The 19,549-nt window shown below is 41.2% G+C and overlaps 1 long non-coding RNA gene across 1 annotated transcript in view; it reads left to right on the top strand.

Moving 5' to 3' along the window:
- Positions 1 to 1,572: 1,572 nt before the first annotated feature.
- LOC128833493 (uncharacterized) overlaps positions 1,573 to 19,549 on the top strand; it is a 31,882-nt gene continuing 13,905 nt past the window's right edge. The window contains exons 1-2 of the long non-coding RNA XR_008444254.1: positions 1,573 to 1,626; positions 10,620 to 10,698. This is a non-coding gene — a long non-coding RNA (uncharacterized LOC128833493). The remainder of the gene's footprint in view (positions 1,627 to 10,619; positions 10,699 to 19,549) is intronic.

The raw sequence follows: 19,549 nt of genomic DNA, 5'->3' as shown, positions 1-19,549 counted from the left end.
TATTTTAATTTTCTAAGTGAACTGTTTGGGTAAATTGAAAAGACATGTCTTTGTTATATTATGTGCAGTAAATAAATTAATTAATTAACAGAAAAAAATGAAGAAACATGAAAAACTATTTTCTTGCTTTCATTTGCAACCAGAGAGGCTTTTCTTCTTTATAGTCAAGAGGCTGAAAATTCCCCACTGAATTATTGTTTTTTTCTTTTTTGGACTAGGATGTTGACAGCATTTAGATCATGAGACTTCACATCTAGCTGAAGCTAAACTAAAACTTTTAGATACCCTGTGAGTAGATCAGGGATCGGCAACCTTTGGCATGTGACCCATCAGGAAAATCCGCTGGCGGGCCAGGATGGTTTGTTTACCTGCAGCATCCACAGGTTCAGTCGATCGCAGCTCCCACTGGCCACGGTTCGCCGCTCCAGGCCAATGGGAGCTGCGAGGAGCGGGAGGGGCTGAGAGATGTGCCCCCATTGGCCTGGAACAGCGAACCGTGGCCAGTGGGAGCTGCGATCGGCTGAACCTGTAGATGCTGCAAGTAAACAAACCGTCCCAGTCTGCCAGTGGATTTCCCTGATGGGCCACATGCCAAAGGTTGCCGATCCCTGATTTACAGCTTAACCGTAAATTTTAATTACCGTATGAAAGAACACCATAGAAATATAGAAATAGTTACAAATCAATCAAAAAGTGAGGAGAATTTGCTACAGAAATTAGCATCCAATCATATGCCAGTAAAGTGAATGACAAAATTTCCACTGACTTCTCTGGAGTAACACTAGTGTCCCTAGCTCCTTATTTTGCTTTAAAAAAGAAAAAAATAAGGAGATTTTCTGTTGAGGGGGAAAAAGCTCACTGAAAAAGAGAGCTTGTTGGACACCATGTTCACTTCTTCTATTTCCCCATTAAAAAGCAACAGAGAGTCCTGTGGCACCTTTAAGACTAATAGATGTATTGGAGCATAAGCTTTCGTGGGTGAATGCCCACTTCTTCAGATGCATGTCAAGTGAAGTGGGCATTCACCCACGCAAGCTTATGCTCCAATACATCTGTTAGTCTTAAAGGTTTCCACAGGACTCTCTGTTGCTTTTTACAGATCCAGACTAACACGGCTACCCCTCTGATATTTCTCCATTATTCCTCTAGTTGTCTACAATGTGGGCTAGAGTGTCCCCGTGTTTGATCTTCAAGTATCACTAACATTAATGGCCACTTAGCAGCTTGCAGGATCAAATTCATTGTCACCCAGCAAATCATTGTTCTCTATTTCTAGTTTTTTACCCTTGCCTTTGCCTTCATGTCCACAGCATTTGTTCTTTTTTCTACTTTCTGTTTAACCTATTAATTATACATCTTCTTTTTATTCCTTCATTTTTCTACCATTAAATCAGAGATCACTCAACTTCAAAACTGGTCAGAACACTGATGTGTCTAACATTCTTGTTCTCCATTGTAATATTATAAACTATAGACTGATTGATAGTGGGACCTTCAGCACCAAACCACAGACTTTTACCATTTGAGCTAAAGGGATAATTCAATTGAATCTTATTCTTTATGCAGATCACTCATCGGAGAACTACATGACACACTTAGCCAGTGTGAAACACACTCCCCCTCAAGGTAAGCACATCCTGGGAATTTGAAGTCTACAGTGATTTAAATTTTTGCAGGGATCACCATTTTATCACAATCCCTTCCAGAGATCATCAGAGGGGATTGAAGCCAGGACCACTAGCACTAAAAAGCACAAGCCTCCACCAGGTTGTCTAAAGAAGTAACTTCATTAGCTGTGACCAGTAACATTTTTTTATCTTCTATGTGACACATCACACTTATCCAGTATGATACTGTAACAGGCCATCATTTGTAGCATCTTATGCCTGTGGAGTTCTTCAGAAAAGACAACCAATTTGATCCCTTCCATGGAGGTTTGCATCTCACAGGCACTCCTCCAGAGAATGCAAGCTTTCCCCAGAGGTTGGGTGGCAAAGTCCGAACAGCAAACTGAAAGTCTTGTATGAAAGTTCAAATAAAGAACACAGTTCCTCCCCAGAAGGAAATGAACCATTCTGTACAAAGGACTAGGAAAGGAATCAAGGCAGCACTTCTGATATGAAAGTGCAAACCCCAAATTTAAAGAAGTAACTCTCCAGTTGATTCTAAGAGAAAATCTTAGTGAAAGATTCTCCAAAAGTGATTACTGATTTTGGTAGCCTTGGATTTTGGGTGCCCCATTTGAGACACCTTAAAGAGGTATGATTTTATGAGGGTGAGGGCTCAGCACTTTTTGACATTCAGGACCTTTTAAGATATTGTTCAATCAAAAATTGTGGCAGCCACAAACCATTACTCATTTTTTAAAGATCTTGGCCTCAGTGTTTATCACTACTGTTCTAGAAGTATGTTAGAAAAAGAGAAAAGGTGTTGAGAGAGACATATTTGTTAACGTAAATTCAGAACAAATCTGTGTCTGCTGTTTTGTTAAGAATACTCTATCATATTACTGTAGTACCAGGGCTCTGATTCAACACTGAAACCTTTACAGCTTTTTGGTAATGTAGCTGGGCAATAATTACAATAATATTTTTGGGAAACTGGAGGCTCTGGATAATCTGCAACATCATTTTAATTACATCTTATCAAAATTGATCAACATTTTTAAAAATAAATACTGGCCTTTTATCAGAATTTAAAAATTTCACCAAAAATTGATTTTGATTTTTTCCCCAAAATGGTTAATCACCTCACTGTTAAAATGTGTCTCTTTTTTCTATTCAGCATCTTTAAATACAGTCTATAGTCACAAATGAAGTGTGTGCACTAATTTGAACAATTGGATACGCAAAATAAGATGAAAATATTTAATTTCCCCAAAAATATATCTACAACTCTTGAGTATTCAGAAACTTTAGTATATACTAGTATGAAGTAAGTGATTTATATAAAGACATTTCTAATTCAACCCTTGATTTGTGTATCTTCCAGTAGATCTTGTGCTATGTTAGCCAAACAAGCTAACACTCTGTCCAAGATGGGGTGACTATTAGGTTATGCCATAAATTCTTGATTGGTAGTGAGGCATTACCCAGCAAACAAAAACATCCCATTTTATCTAAAACTTACTTATTTTAAAAGGTAGCACTTGCATTGCTAATTTGTTGGTTTTGGGCACATTCCCTACAGCTAAACTCCTTAAGTGCTTCCAAAACCAGTGTGAGGTCCGTCCTCTTTCTATAGCAGAGAGCAGCAAATACAGGTCCTTCGTCTCATTCTCTCAGTCCTCCTTCTCTTCTATCCCTGACAATTTTCTTCCAGTTACTGGCTTCCTTTCTCACCCCAGGTCTATTAATTACTGTGCCAGCACCTAATTCTCCTGCTCCTTCCTCCTTCTCCTTCTCCCCCTCCGCCCCCAATTGTTGTTTTTAGTCCAAGCAACCAGTGAGTACTGTCCTTAACCTTCCCTCTCCTCCTACCAAAGTCTACCCTCACAGGTTCTCAGTATGTTCATTGGGAAGTTGGCAAAACTGCAATAGACAAGTTAACTCCCACAATTTTATTGCAATTCTTGTGATGGTGTTTTATTACTAAAGCTTCAGCTCTTGGTGTCTTATTTTGTGAGAAACACAGCTTTCATTAAAAAAGTAAATATTTGCTCCACTTGGTTGCAGAGAAAATGTATCCTGTGTGTATCCTAAAGGTTCAAAATTCAGAAGGTCAATAAAAAACATTATTTTTAAGCTAATCTCATGATTTTAGGAACCTGTCTCATGATTTTTCAATGCTTGGGATTGGAGATAGTGTGATTGCTGTCAACTTAAAGATGCTGGGAGTCAACTGAGTGGTTCAGTGAGAAATTATCCACAAAGAAAAGCATAAAGAAATCTGGAAATGAGTATTCACAGAATAAAATATATTTACATTTGTATTAATTACCTATGTGCATCGGCTGCATTTTGAGGAATTAGTTTAAATGGTCAGTGCCTTCTACCACACAAAGTGCAAGTGTGAAGTGAATTAGATGCAGTTCTTGAATTAAGTCATCACAGAGGGAAAAGGAATCTTTATTCTGAAGACTATACCAGCTACTGCTAGTTACTGGTAGAAGTAGAGAGGTTATTTTACGTTTACGTTTTGGCACTGGTGCAATCACTGCTGGAATAGTGTGTCCAGTTCTGTTGTCCACAATTCAAGAATGATGTTGATAAATTAGAAAAGGTTCAGAGATGAGCTACAAGAATGCCACATGACTTACAGTGGCAGACTCAAGGAGCTCAGTCTTATTTAGCTTAGCTAAAAGAAGGTTAAGAGTTTATGTGATTACATCTGTAAGTTCCTGGGGAACAAGTATTTGATAAGGGGTGCTTCAGTCTAGCAGACAAAGGCATAACATGATCTAATGGTTGGCAGCTGAGGCTAGAGAAATTCAGACTGGAAATAAAGTTTAAATTTTTAACAATAAGGGTTATAGAAGTTAGTGGTAGATTCCCCATCACGGACAATTTTAAAATCAAGATTGGATTTTTTTTTCTGAAAGATCTGATCTAGGAATGATTGGCCTGTGCAATACAGTAGGTCAGAACAGATGATCACAATGGTCCCTTCTGGCCTTGGAATCTATTTGCATAGTAAGAACCTATTTAGACAATCTGATTTGTCTTAGCATGCTTTTGTTTGTTTGTTTGTTTGTTTGTTTGTTTGTTTGTTTGTTTAAATGCTGTGGACTTTTTGTGTCACTGATACGTCATTGAATGAAGTCAAAGTAAAACAACAAGTCAAATATGGGATTTTTAAAAATATTTAATGTGTTTTCATCTGTGGTTTTTGTTTTGTTTTGTTTTTTAAATAAGAGAAGCCACAAGGTCAGTGACTTCATGTAACCTGACAAGAAAAGTAAAAGTAGAAATTTGACTGACAATACATGGACAAATCCAGAGAAGTTTGGATGCTTCTGAGTGTTACTGTGATGCTGACTTTGTCCTCTTAGTTATTCATTTTCCCCTCCTGATATTTTCACATTTTCCACTCAATCAATTTTTCTCCTGTTATTGAGTGACAACTCCTACTCCCCTGATTCCCATTATGCTCCCTTTAATCATCGGCAATACTCCTGTATACCCTACTCCCAATCTCGAAGACAAACAGCATACTGCACTCAGTTTTCTGGGCTCATATCTTATATATTTCAATGTTCCTTAAATCAAAGGCAACTGCATATGCTCAATCTCCCTTTCACCATAAAGGAATTCTGGAACTCACAAAATCTGAAGACCCTAGCTGAGTTAACAGAGATTACCGCATGGGCCTATAACGACAATGGAATAGAGCAGTAGTTCTCAGTATACAGAGGTCTTCCATGGATTACATCAGCTCATCTAGATATTTGCCTGGTTTTACAACAGGCTACATAAAAAGCACTAGCGAAGTCAGTGCAAACTAAAATTTCATACAGACAATGACTTGTTTATATTGCTCTATAGACTATACACTGAAATGTAAAGTACAGTATTTATATTCCAATTGATTTATTTTATAATTATATGGTAAAAATGAGAAAGTAAGCAATTTTTCAGTAATAGTGTGTTGTGACACTTTTTGTATTTTCATGTTTGATTTTATAAGTAAGTAGTTTTTAAGTGAGGTGAAACTTGGGTACCCAAGACAAATCAGACTCCTGAAAGGGGCACAATAGTCTGGAAAGGCTGAGATCCACTGGAATAGAGAACCCCTCCAATTCAAAACAGTAATGACTAAATCACTATGGTGTAGTCTGCTTGGTGCCCTTGCTGAAGTGGGTTTATGTCTCTGATCCATTGCCAAGTGCACATGTGACAAGAACCACCACTGCGTTGACACTGAAGGGCATGTAGAAACTTAACTACTCATTATGGTATCAGATAGTTCCTCCAGGTCAGGGGGAGGCACCCTGGTTCAGGAGATGTGGAAAGCTATACTATACCTGTTCTGCGCATAGAGGCCCTTGTGGGCTCTCATTTTATACTAATAACTCACAGGCTTTAAAACGTGCAGTGGGGGCCTAGTAAGGATAAAAAAGGAAGGGTATCCAAAGCAAAACAAACACTCAGGTCTTGTTTGTGTTTTCAGCTGGTTCTTATTCCCAAAACCAATTTATCTATCCTTATTCTGTACATATAAAAAATCTGGCTGCAAGCATGTGACTTTACAAAGGCAAGAAAGAGAGGCAAGATACCCAGTAATATCAAAATAAAACAGTCAATTAGTGTATAAAGTCTTAAAATGTCTTAACTCTCTGTGGATCCATTTCCCAATAATTTTCTCATTCAAATGCAGTGGTTACTTTCTTATGTGCAAAAACTACATTAAGGCAGCAAGATTACAGTATGGCAAGTCTTCAATTTTTTTTTAACAGAATAATTTTGGACTGAGCAGTTTCTGGTCTGCATTCTTTTCTGGTGTCAGCAGTTAATAGAAGATATTAGTAGATTACACAAAACCAGATTTTTGCAGAGGGTGAAGACTTCTACACCTGTGGAAAACCAGGATCACATACAGTAACTCCTCACTTAATGTTGTAGTTATGTTCCTGAAAAATGCGACTTTAAGCGATGTTAAGTGAATCCAATTTCCCCATAAGAATTAATGTAAATGAGGGGGTTAGGTTCTAGGGTATTTTTTTTCACCAGGCAAAAAACATATATATGTATATATACACACAGTATAAGTTTTAAACAATTATTGTGAAGCTTGGTTGGGGTGGAGGAGTCAGAAGGTGGGATATTTCCCTTACTGCTAAATGATGAACTAGCAATTGGCTGAGCCCTCAAGGGTTAACTCTTTCTCTACACAAGGCAGCAGGAATGGAGGGAGATATGCACGTTTCCCTTAAGTACACTGCCTTGTTAATTAGATCGGCTTGCTGATACCACAGCTGCTGCAAGCTCCCTCCATCCTGAGCCCTGGTGTGTCCCCCCTGCTCTATGGAAGATGGGGTAAGCAGGGTGCAGTAGCAGGGGGAGGGGGACACCCTGACATTAGCCCCCCCCTTCCTTCCCTCCCCCCCCTGCACAGCAAGCAGGAGTCTCAGGGAGCAGCTCCAAGGCAGAGGGCAGGAGCAGCACATGGCAGTAGGAGGAGGGATACAGCTGAACTGCAGGCAGCTGCTGCACAGGGAACTTAGGGGAGCAGAGAGCTGATTGGGGGTGCTGATAAAGGGGCTGTGGGTCCACCCTGGTTCCAAGCCCCCAGCAGCTAGCTGCAATGGGCTGCTTTTCCTGCAAGCAGTAGACAAAGCAGGCAGCTGTCAAACAACATTAGAAGGGAGGGATAGCTCAGTGGTTTTAGCATTGGCCTGCTAAACCCAGGGTTGTTAGTTCAATCCTTGAAGGCGCCATTTAGGGCTTTGGGGCAAAAATCTGTCTGGGGATTGGTCCTCTTTGAGCAGGGGGTTGGACTAGATGATCTCCTGAGGTCCCTTCCAACCATGATATTCTATGATTACACAACTTTAAACGAGCATGTTCCTTAATTGATCAACAATGTAACAATGAAACAGCGTTAACCAGAACGACTTTAAGTGAGTAGTTACTGTATATAAAACAGGAGTGGAGAAAAGATACATTAGAGAACTCCAATAACAAAAAGTGTAATTAAAGGATAGACTTTTAAGACTGGGTCAGCCATAAATTCCCCACTACAAAAACAAAATTAGTCTGAAACTAATACATCTTCCCTGTTCTTACTCTCATTGTTTAGATAAAAGAGGTCTCACATCCAGTTTAAGATCACCAAAATGTGTAAATGCAATCTCACTGTTATATTAGCTTGTTTCCCCCAAGAACCCTTCAATTTAGATTTATGTTCTATAATATCTTTAAAATAAGTGCATATATGGATCATTTTTGTAAGAGCAACCTCCTCTCCTCATTCTGGCACTAAAGGCACAGGAGAACACACCTACTTATTCTCCCAGTCACTAGCTCACAAAATTGCCACCCCCCATTTTTCCAGAGTGCAAAAATCCTTCCACTCCAACACTTTATATAAATTCTCATTTTAAAAACATTTCTTCTTTAAATCAAGAAGAAGCTTCTCACCATTGCCATAAATTATTCCACCAAATAAGATAAGTAAGTCCTGTAATAAAGTCAAAAGATCCCTTGGTCCTAATAGAAACACTGCTGCCTTACTTAATACCATAATGCCATATGTGCACTGTCAACGGTCTAAGTCCTCCAAAGCGCAGAACTCTCTCTCTCTCAGAGCAGAGACAGCACGGAGGCCCAAGGGTCTGGTACTACAGATGCCCAAATGAGAACATTTGCATTCCTGCTTGACCATTTGCTTTCTTGAACCCTTCACAACCAACCATCTTTCAGTGGGTTTCCTCTGTCTCTTAAATGGTTTGGAGGCAGAGCAGACTGTTTACATTAGGCTGGGTCATAAAACTCCTTTCTGCGATCTTACTCATACAACAGTCAGAAACTCGCTGGTACAATTAAAAAAGGGTAAATAAGACCATAAACTTCCCTCAAAACATAATGTAAACCCAAGTGATTTTGGATAACTTGATTCTCCTATTATTCTTTCATTTTGAGCATCTCTACGTTTCCTTATGGTGACCATGTTTGGAATCAGAAGTGAGGAAATAAAGCACGGAAATCTGTTTTCATATTATTTCCATCCTATTCCCTAATTTTGCAGACTCAAGAAATGTGGATAAATATCTGCATTTTTAGGAGCCTAATCAAACCAAATGAAACCTTTTGATTTTTTCCATTATTAATTTATACCCCATGTTATTGAAGAAAACCTTAACATACCATTCTGCCTTGGGCTGAAGTTATGATTCCACCCTGAACTGCATGAAGACAAAGGGCACAGACCCACAGAAAGCTCTCCATGGAGGCAGGTGATGTCACTGCCAAGGAAGCAACTCTTATGTGGAAGGATAGGGATAAGGCTCATACAGAACAAGGGGTACCATGAGGCCCTCAGTTATTTTAGGAAAAAGATCAATTCAAGCTATATTCACTATGAACGGTAGAATTACGTAAAATCAAAACCAACAAGCAGCTACTCGCAATGCAAAGCCCAAATTTACAAAATTAGCTTGCTCTCAAACAGGAGGTTTTTCTTCTCCTTTTCTAAATGTTGTTTTTCCTTTGCCAGCAGACGTAATGCTCCTTTCTTGCTGTGAAGAACTTTCTATATTTAGAGGCAGAAAAGGCTATGCTGTGGATTATTAATTTATTACACAGTAGCTTGTTACCTTTCTGTAACAGAGCATCTGACTACACTGTTTACTTTAATGAAATGCTAATTAAAGCGAGTTATATATAGTCAACTCTTTTCTACCATAATGTAGATGGAAAGAGTGGTTGATTATGATTCGTTTTTTCACTACATCAACATGGGCCTCTTGTGTGTCCCAAATAAATATAGCAGAATTTATTTTTAGATTTGATTGAGATGTTTCTTTGAAATAATGAGATTGTTACTGTTGAGAAAGCATTTTGTTTTTTCCAATTCCAGCGCTTTATCGCAGCTACTAAGTAACATTATTCACTATATTATAGCCAGGTTTGTGTACTGGATGTTCCTATTACAAACTCTGTATTTCAGGGATTTCCAAATCATCAGAGTGGTACATAAACTGTCAGACACAGTGAGTCTTTTCTTTTAATTATAGTTAAAAAATACCCAATGCAATACCCCTTTTGACTATTTTTCCATGGAGACTGCTAGCTTCTCAGAGTACTTCCTTGAGGAAACTGAGACATATGGTCACACACACACACAAAGCCATCGATGGAATGGGGAACAAAACCCCAATTTAGAGACACCCAAAATCTGGCTTTAAAGCATGGTATGTGTTTCTTCCTTAGATCTTCCTCCCTGGTGCTTGAATATGAAATGTTCTATAATATGGTACTCATTCTGGGCCTGATTTTTTACTGTCTTATATCTTGTGTTATCACTGGCATCTCTACATCATATCCATTTGCTTTACATCAGCATTTCCTCTCTCCCCGACTCTCCCCCCCCCGCCCCCCAATGCACACGCTTTGCTCCAGAGTAAATGACCACACAAAATGCCTGGCAACAGAAAATCTGAGGAAGAAACTATCATACAAACAGTTAGTGTCAATTGCATTGGAAATTAATGCGCCTTTTAAAATATTTAAGCTGCAAAATAGAAATAGTATATTTGTATGATTTCCGAATCATCTATTTGTTTTTAATATAGGTTATTATTGGTGTTAAACCCATCTACTCACTAACTGTAATTTGCAATGGTGTCTAATCTTTTTTCTAATATCAGAGTGAATCAACCCTCATTTTTTTCATCAAATCTGCACATATTTTTGTAGTATTCAGGATAATAATAGGATATTCACTCTGCCAAAAAGTATCTCTTTAGCATAATATGCTGTAGATAGGCTAAATTGGAAGGTTCAAGGCTTTCCCATGGTGATTTAAAAGTTTATTGGGTGAAGCAAACTAGTCTGAGTTTACCTGCTTCCTCACTTCATATAGCATAAGTCTTTTCTGTCACTCATACGTCCCCCCAAATGTGATTCCCTTCTGGGGAGGCAGCTGATATACAGTCACTTCTCTTGTTTATTCTCCCTAAGGGACACAGACAAATCTTGTTGGGTTTCCCCAGTAGCAGAATGGACAACACAAGTAAAGTGGCCGCTGACCCTGCCACAGGTATGACCTTTCATGACTTTGACCCATGCCATGTGACTGGGGTCAAGAAATAATTATCATTATCTTACCAGCACTCATTTACATTGTGGTTTTTTTACATAGGCCTGTTTTCAGACTGTCAGACATTGAGGCATTCTTACTGGTGGAACCCTAGGTGTGGAAAACGTTAGCTGTGATCACTGGTCTGAGACCAAGTGTATGTCCAGGGCTAAATGCAAGAACCATTTCCCTCAGTATCTCCCCACCATGAGCAGTCACTAGTGGCAAAGATGGAAAGACAGAGCAAGAAGAAAATGAACCACCACAAGAAAGGAAAGAGGAAGAAGAGAAAAGTTAAAAATTAGGAACAGGAAAGTAAAGCCTAATTAGGGCATACTCAGTGCTATCTTTCATTGTACAGAGCTTAGATGCCCTGGTGATAGAAGCCTTAGAAATACCTGGGGATGGCTAGATACAGAAAAAGCAGCTCATTCACTTTAGTCCTTCCATTCGCTCAGCAGTTCCTGTCAATGCATCCTGGCACAAATACTCAGCTAACTTGGCTACAGCTTAGGAGTGCACAGCTCAGCTTGCAGGATCCAAATTTGATGGCTTTGCCCCATGTCTAATAAAATCCAACAGTTGTTAGAGAGAGCTCCTAATGGAAGAGCGGTAAGCTCCTTTCCCTGCCCATGTGTCTGTGAGTGATGTTAAGATTGTATAATGGATTGATGTAGAGCAGCGGTTCTCAAACTGTGATTCAGGACCCCAAGTGGGTCACGACCATGTTTTAATGGGGTTACCAGGGCTGGCTTAGACTTGCTGGGGCCCGTACCTGAAGCCGAAGCCTGAGCCCCACCGCCTGTGGCTGAAGCCAAAGCCTGAGGGCTTCAGCTTCTCCCATGGATGGAGGGGCTCAGGTTACAGGCCCTCCGCCCAGGATGTAGCAATTTTTATTATCAAAAGGGGGTCATGGTGCAATGAAGTTTGAGAATCCCTGCTGTAGAGAACTCTTCCCCTTCTCAAGCAGGTAACTCCTTTTTCTACACATGGTCTATGACTTTCTCTCTCCTCTCCAGCGCATAGGAGTTTTCATGCTCTGGGTGTACTAGCTCCAGCTGTCTGCAGAGTGAAGCCTCAGATTTGGGGAAAAGGAAAAGTCCAGGACAGGGAGAAGTGATGTCCTCAAAGAAGGAAGAAAACTCACTGTTTAAGCTCTTCTCCCTACAAACAGCTCTGTAATTCCCATGCATGTGGGGATCTTTTTTATTACCTACCACAGCAGGCAGACCTAATGAATACAGTAGGTCAGCCTTCTGTGCAACCCATGTTTACAGCTTTTCATGGTCCAGAAACTAGGATCTTTTTTTAACCACATGAGTAGTCAAACAAGATTTGTGGCTGAAGAGGCTTCTCTCTCTCCAGGCCCTCTGGAATTCCCTTTCCCCCTCCCCGCACCGTTTTGTCCCTTATTCTCCTCATTCATCCTTAATGTAACCTTAGCTCTGCATCTTCTGCAGTGGACTCCAGAGCTCATCAGTGCTGCTCTGATCACTGTCCTGAAGGAGTCATCTGAGTATGACACAGGTGGTCCCTCCCTCCAGGGCTGAGCCATGCTTCTTCTATAGTACTCACAGCTTGTGGTGCATAACCCAATGATAGAGAAACAGAGATCTCTTCTACAATCACTTCCACTGCAGTGGTGTTTTATGAAAACAAGGAATGCTAGTATATATCACATAGATATTTTACATCCTTCACGCCTCTGAAGAAGTGAGTTTTTTACCCACAAAAGCTTATGCCCAAATAAATCTGTTAGTCTTTAAGGTGCCATCGGACTCCTCATTGTTTTTGTGGATATAGATTAACACGGCTACCTCTCTGATTCTTCTTTATGTCCATCACAGGAGACAGAGCCTGCTTCTAGCCACGGCATACACCCTTCTGTTGTTATTTATGTAGTAGTGCTTAGGAGCCTTAGTCATGGAGCAGGACCTCATTGTGCTAGGTGCTGTACAAACACAGAACAAAAATATAGTCCTACCCCAAATAGCTTTTTCAGCATTCACAAACTCCTGTATTCCAATATAAAGGGTGACACTTTCAACACACTCTGTGCCCCTGTAACTCCTCCAGAATTGACTATTAGGTGTGATTTTAAAATTAAAATATATTATTTTATTTTGCGAGGTAGGCTAGAATCTGAGCATTTGGAGAAAGAAAATACTGAAATATGCTAAATATATATATATATTGTACCAACAAAAACATGCACTCATTATTTTTAAATAAATCTGAAGGAAAGCTAGTATTTAAAAAAAAAATCCAGAGCAGTAAATACAGTCAGTTGCATAGTGGCCATGGCAATTTTTTGCCAAGTTATAGACTTCAACTGTGCAGAAATGGCAGGTTCGTTCAGCTCATTGAGTAATTCGAGTCTTTGATTTTGAGCCATGTTAGTGTTACTTTGAGTTTGTTTGAATGATTCCCCAAAATGAAAGTGAAGGTCAAAACCTGCAATTTTAACAGAGTTTTTCTGCAAAACCCAGTAATAAAAAAAAAAAATGACCATCAGTTGATTCCATAGGTTAAGCAGGACTTTCCTTAAGGCTTACCCTACAAAAACCCTTTAATTGCCTCCACTAGGCCAGGCTAAGGCACTCTAGGGCACTATGAACACCACAAATATGACACTTTTTGTCTCCCCTCCCACCATGGTGGAGACAGTGGCAGGGGCTACTGACACAAGCTATCTTGTGGCAAATCCATTATCATTCCTTCTCAGGTGGCCTCCCTGAGTCCCTGGACCATCATGCCCTGTCCTCAGACAAGTTGAGGTCTATTCTAGAGAGGATAGACATCCTAAGTTCTGCTAGGACAGCATTGGCAAGGTCCCCCAACCAGCTGAGTTGTTAACCTGTGACAGATATGGCAATTTCCTTGAAAATCTTATTGAATTAAATATAAGTATCTTTAGGGTCATGGCTGGCTCCAGCTTTTTTGCCACCCCAAGCAGCGAAGCGGGGGGAAAGAAAGAAAAGCCACGATAGGCGATATTTCGGCGGCAGCCCTACCGCCCCACTTCATTCTTCGGCATCAATTCGGTGGCAGGTCCTTCGCTCCAAGAAGGACTGAGGGACCCGCTGCCAAATTGTTGCCCAAGACCCGGACGTGCTACCCCTTTCCATTTGCCGGTCCAAAGCACCTGCTTCCTTTGCTGGTGCCTGGAGCCGGCCCTGTTTAGGGTCCTGAGTCCTGCTCCAGTATATTAACACATGGTCATTTGCCATCCCATGGTTTTGGATTGGAGAAAAGATGCTCTCCTTCACTCTCTCCTCACCCAGATGCATTCCCCCTCTGCCTATCCCTTTCGAAACAGCCACAATAGGTGTATCTACAGAGCAAGCAGCAGCCCACTCCAGTGAGTCTCAGAGCTCACACGTACAGAGTCTGACTCATAGGGCTTGAGCTATGGCACTAAAATATAGCCCTGTAGCTATTCAGGCTGGGGCTCTGGTTCTGAAACTTAGGAAAGGGGGTGGACTTCGGTTATATCCAGTGAGACCTAACTGTACAGAGTTGAACACAGAGAGGGATCAATGGTCTTCAGTCTCTACTTCCCTCCCTCTAATGTACTTTTGTCCATTTGAGCTGGTTTTCCACTCCTATCTTCCTCTCCTCACTTAAAAGCAGAGGGGGAAATGCTACCATCCCCTCCTACATCAGGTGGCATAGGAGAAGGAGTAACAAAAGTGCTAGTGGCAATCACCACTTACATTGTCCTGGCTGTATGTAATTCTGCCCAGCAGGGAAATGACAGAGATAAAATATTGTTTTTACATCTGAGACCATTTTGTATATATACATTTGCCTTTGCAGTGCAGACTAAGGACAAAAATCTTCATGCTTCATGCCAAGGGAGGGTTGATAGATGAACAGATGGAGAGAATGCTCCACAGGGTGTCCTATCAGCTGTCTACCATCAGCAGAATGGTGTGGTATAAAGAAATAAACAATATGAATAAACATATTACTATGTTTTCTTATAAACAGTAAGTGTTTTGACCAATTGTGAAATGGCATTGGAGATGCCTTTCCATTTCCTGCATGCCTCAGAGAGATTGTTTTTTATTTTAAAATTCTCTACAGAAAAATGCATAAAACTAACATTTTTGGATGCTATAACCATGCATTCAGTGTAATACACAGAGCATGATACATGGGAGTAACAAATCACCTCAAAGGCAAGCAACTCAGTCACCCAGAGCTGTCTCATGAATGCTTGCCAGGCAATTATTCAGCTATGTTAAAGCTTTTGGATAAGAGGCTGGCACTGAATGATTTAATTATCCTAATTGTTGATATGAATCTTAAAATATCAGTGCAATCAAGAAGGAGGTGCACAGTCTGTAAATTTGGTATTTGTGTAGTCTCGTGTTGTTAGGTGTTGATTAGACAGTGTGAATTTGTACCTGTGGATTATAGGGAAGGGAGGTTAAAATGCATGTCATCCTGAAGTAATATCAGTTAGCTTTAAGCATTAAGATGATTCACAGCAGTAATATTAAGTTTGGATTATGAACATTCTTCTTCACTTTGTCTCCTGGCCCTTTCCTGCTGGTGGGTGTCTGCTGTTGGAAATTCTTTTCTGATATATATGTGGGCTCAGGGATGTGTTGGCCACCACTTCCCACAGCCCCCATTGGCCTGGAACGGCGAACCGCGGCCAGTGGGAGATGCAGTCAGCCAAACCTGCGGACGCTTCAGGTAAACAAACTGTCCCGGCTTGCCAGCAGATTTCCCTGATGGGCCACATGCCAAAGATTGCCAATCCCTGTATTATACCATACATTGAGGTGTTTATCTTCAAGTTATTATCCCTCTTTTACAGATGAAAAATTGAGGTACAGAAAGACTACATGACTTGCCCAAGGTCACACAAGAAGTCTGTGGCAAATCAGAGCATTGAACCCAGGTCACCCTATTCTAGACAAATGACCTCACCACGGGACCACCCTTCCCTACTGTCCTCAATCCATGCCTTTCCTAAATTAAACTGTAATATCACTATCCTTCTCTGCTTCAAAACAAGACTCACTTTTACTGTGCTATAGAGATTTAGCCTAACAGTTCTCAACTGGGGGTTCTGAGCCCCCTGACCCTCCCCCCAGGGGTGCATGAGCCAGTTTCAGGAGGTCTGCAAAGCAGGGCCGGTGTTAGACTGTCTGAGATCCAGGGCAGAAAGCTTGGAGCACCAAGCCCTGGTGCCCGCAGCTGAAGCCCAGAGCCTCGAACCCTGGCACCCAATGGTGTGTGTCACACTCACTTGCTGTGCCTGGTTTCAAATTTGCTTGTAATTTTTTTTCAGGGAAAGAACTGTGTCTGCCTGTGCACCTAGTGTGATGGGGCTTTGATTCTGTTTGGGGCCTCAGAGTAATGCAGATAATGCAAAGAATAATAAATAATAATAAGTAAGAAACTTTTGCCAGGCCTGCAAAACATTTAGTCACCAGCCATCATGGGCAGAGATTGTAGGGGTCATGGAGGGGGTGGGAGGCAGAATTTGCCCCTCCAACTGGACTCAGGAGGAATAGGGGCAGCCGCGCAGCCAGAGAGAAGTGGCACTTTCCCCTTCAAAGTCGGCCGTAGAGAAGCGGCACTTTGAAGGGTAAAGCGCCGCTTCTCTTCGGCCGCTGGTTGCGCGGTTGCCCCTGCTCCTCCTGAGTGCTCCGGCCCATGCTCGCAGGGCCGCATTCCAAAAGGGGCTTTAGAGCTGCAGGCCAGGGTCCCGGGGCCCCCTTAGCCCAGGGCCCTGCAGCCCCTGTGTTCTTGGTGGCCCTGCCTGCTGCGGGGCCCAGGAGGGGGGGGAACAGCTCCCAGAATCACAGCCATGGGGGCGGTGCCACACTGCGCAGAGCCATGTGCACACCCCCTGCACCAAACAGGAGCTGCACCAGGTAAGTTCTCTGCACCTCCTGCCTACCCCAGCCCTGAGCCTCCTCCTGCACCCCCACCCTGAGCACCCTCCCACACCCTAACTCCCTCCCAGATCCTGCACCCCCAGCCCTGAGCCCCAGGGATAAGCCAGGGGCACCCCAGGGGTAAGCCAGGGGCACCTCCCCAGTACAGTACTGTACAGTATATAATGCCTTTTGTCTGCCCCCAAAAATGTCCTTGGAACCCCTGCATTTACACTAAATCTTATGGGAAAATTAGATTTATTTAACATCGTTTCACTTAAAGTTGCATTTTTTAGGAACATAACTACAACGATAAGTGAGGAGTTACTGTACTGGCTCCTCCCCTCCCTACTTCTCCCAACAAACAAAGAACCTGACTTTTGCAATCCATGATTGAGCCCATTCTGCAGTAACATAAATTAAAAAAAAAATTAAAAAAAAATCAGGTTTTAACTCAATAAATAGGGTAACAACATTTTCTGAAAACAAGATATGTCCTCCTTTTCAATGCCTACCCCTGTCTCCCTGTCAGTTTGATAGTAAACAGTGTTTTGCCATGTTTTTTGTGAACACCAGCACACTGCCTACTTGAAGCTCTTGGCCAGTGGAGCTGGTAAATCGAGAAGAACGTTAAGGACCACTCTTGGATCATGAATACTTGTCATAATAGCATGACCCCATTAAACTGCAGCAGTTTATTAACACAAATGTTTGTCATATCATTTTTAATCCATTCTAATAGACACACTTACATACTTGATTTTTCTTCCACATACAGAACCTCGCAGGATATGTTGTGGAAAAGGTAGGTGAGGAGTTGCCATGAAGGAGAATTCTTGTACAAGCAGAAAATATTCAGATTGCCAGTATTACAGGCCATAGATCTGAAAGGAGAATCAGACCTCAAGTGCCATATATTCAGAGCTTGCACAGAACTCAAGAGAATGACAATAGTTTTCTATTTAAAGTCAACATGCTGCCCAGCACCAAAGGTATCAGAGCCATGCTACTTTTCAATTCAGGATATTATGAAGTTAATGTACATTTCCAGAACTGAGAACACTGTGTTTGAATGCATGCATTAAACTTAGTAAAAATAATAAGTTTTATGAATGTACCTTATGCACGGTGTTTTAAAACGTACCCTACAATGTCTCTTTTGACCTCATAGGGAATTAGGAAATTAAGAAGTTATTGAATGAGGAGATCTGACAAAATTACAATTACAAAAAGCTTGGAATGCACCACATAATTGAATCTATTCACAAGCCAAAAATCAATGCAGTCAGCCAGAAATACACCAAATGTGACCATTCATTTTCTTCTGCTTTAGCAAGCCTAATTGATGACTGAGAAGCTCAATAAAAGAAACAGGCAGCCTTATGGTGACAGTCTCTAAAGATATTCAAGTGGCTGTTTTTAAGGGCTGTAGATAAGTCATATTTTTGAGTGCCCATTGATGCTGTGATTGAAAAATTCTCCTGCTTTCATCTACCACTTGCCCCAGCATTAATCTTATGACTATTATTATTTTTCTTCTCTCTCTACTGGGAGAAGTAACAGGCAAAAATCCATCTACTTGGCACAACTTGACTTAAAGTAGCTCTTGATGTGTCAGTTTGTTTTTGGACTGAAAGTTGATATGCCATAGCTAATGGGTTAACAGAAGTGATGTTTCGTGGCATTTCCTAACAGGATTTGCTGTAATGCATATGCATACATAAAATACATGAGTATATTCCAAGAGCAAACAAAGGGGAATACTTGCATAAAATTAATAAAATAAAAAATGCTTCAAAGTAATAATCCATTCTCCTGCCTCCTATCCCTTATCTAACATGATGGAATAAGGTCTAAGCCCTGTGATATTAGCAACAGTAAGATGTGATCTTTCAATCTCTGAATGTCAAAGGACCTGACCTTTGTCAACAACCGTGAGATACAAAGAGATATTAAAGGTTGTTCAGCTGACATCTTCTGTATAGTGGAAATTATGAACCAAACAGTTTGGTGTTTGAACACTTATGAAAGATCTTTGAAAAATACAAACACTCTTGTAGTATTGATTACATGGAAGACCTTGCTGAAACTTTCTTCATTCAAACTGATGGCACATTTCTTGATTTAATACAACTTTTGGCACTGGAATGATGTGCAAATAAGAGAGGGGTATCGTGCAGTCTTTGGACAGTTCTAAAGTTTCTGTCACCTGGGCTCATTTCACAGTGCTGCTGGTAGATGCCTGCCTCCTCCTCCTGGTGGCTAAAGAATATAGCTAGCTGGTGTTGCCTCCAATGAGACAAGGAGGTAACCACTGTAAGGCAATGGCTACCACACTTAAACTCCCAAATCACTCAAACTCACACAAGCAAACAAATTAAAAACAATAAATGCACATTAGGTCATGTGACCACACACTCGCTAGTGTTCCTAACCAGATGTGTCTCCTGCCTCAGTACCGTCTCAGGTACCCAGGTGGTGCAAGTGAACATTTTGCGGGCCTATAATGAGATGCCTTTAGAAAACTCTACTACCATGTCTGAAGGCTGGAAACTTGCTGGAAACTTTGCTTTATTATATTGGGAACTGGCAGTGCAGGTCTTGATGATCCAGGTAGATGAAAGCCCTTTTACACATTCAATGTGCCTTAGTGGTGCAAGATTAAACCCTAACTACCTATCTAACTATAATACAGGGTACTCACTCTTCTGGATGAGCGGACTGGAGACTGGGGTGAAGGCAAGCAAATCCTCCCTTGGGATTGCTATAGAGGGACGAACCGGATTTGTGTTAACAGTCGTTATAGCTTGGAACCCACACGTTCAGATGGAACCAGGTGAGGTCTCTGGATACAAAATCCTGGATTCAGTTTGAGCAGGCTGTGGGCAGAGGCAGGAAAGATGGGCTGTTTC

The sequence above is a fragment of the Malaclemys terrapin genome, chromosome 3, assembly GCF_027887155.1.
Source record: "Malaclemys terrapin pileata isolate rMalTer1 chromosome 3, rMalTer1.hap1, whole genome shotgun sequence".
NCBI classification, from domain to species: domain Eukaryota; kingdom Metazoa; phylum Chordata; order Testudines; family Emydidae; genus Malaclemys; species Malaclemys terrapin.
This window is presented reverse-complemented; position numbering and strand designations above follow the sequence as displayed.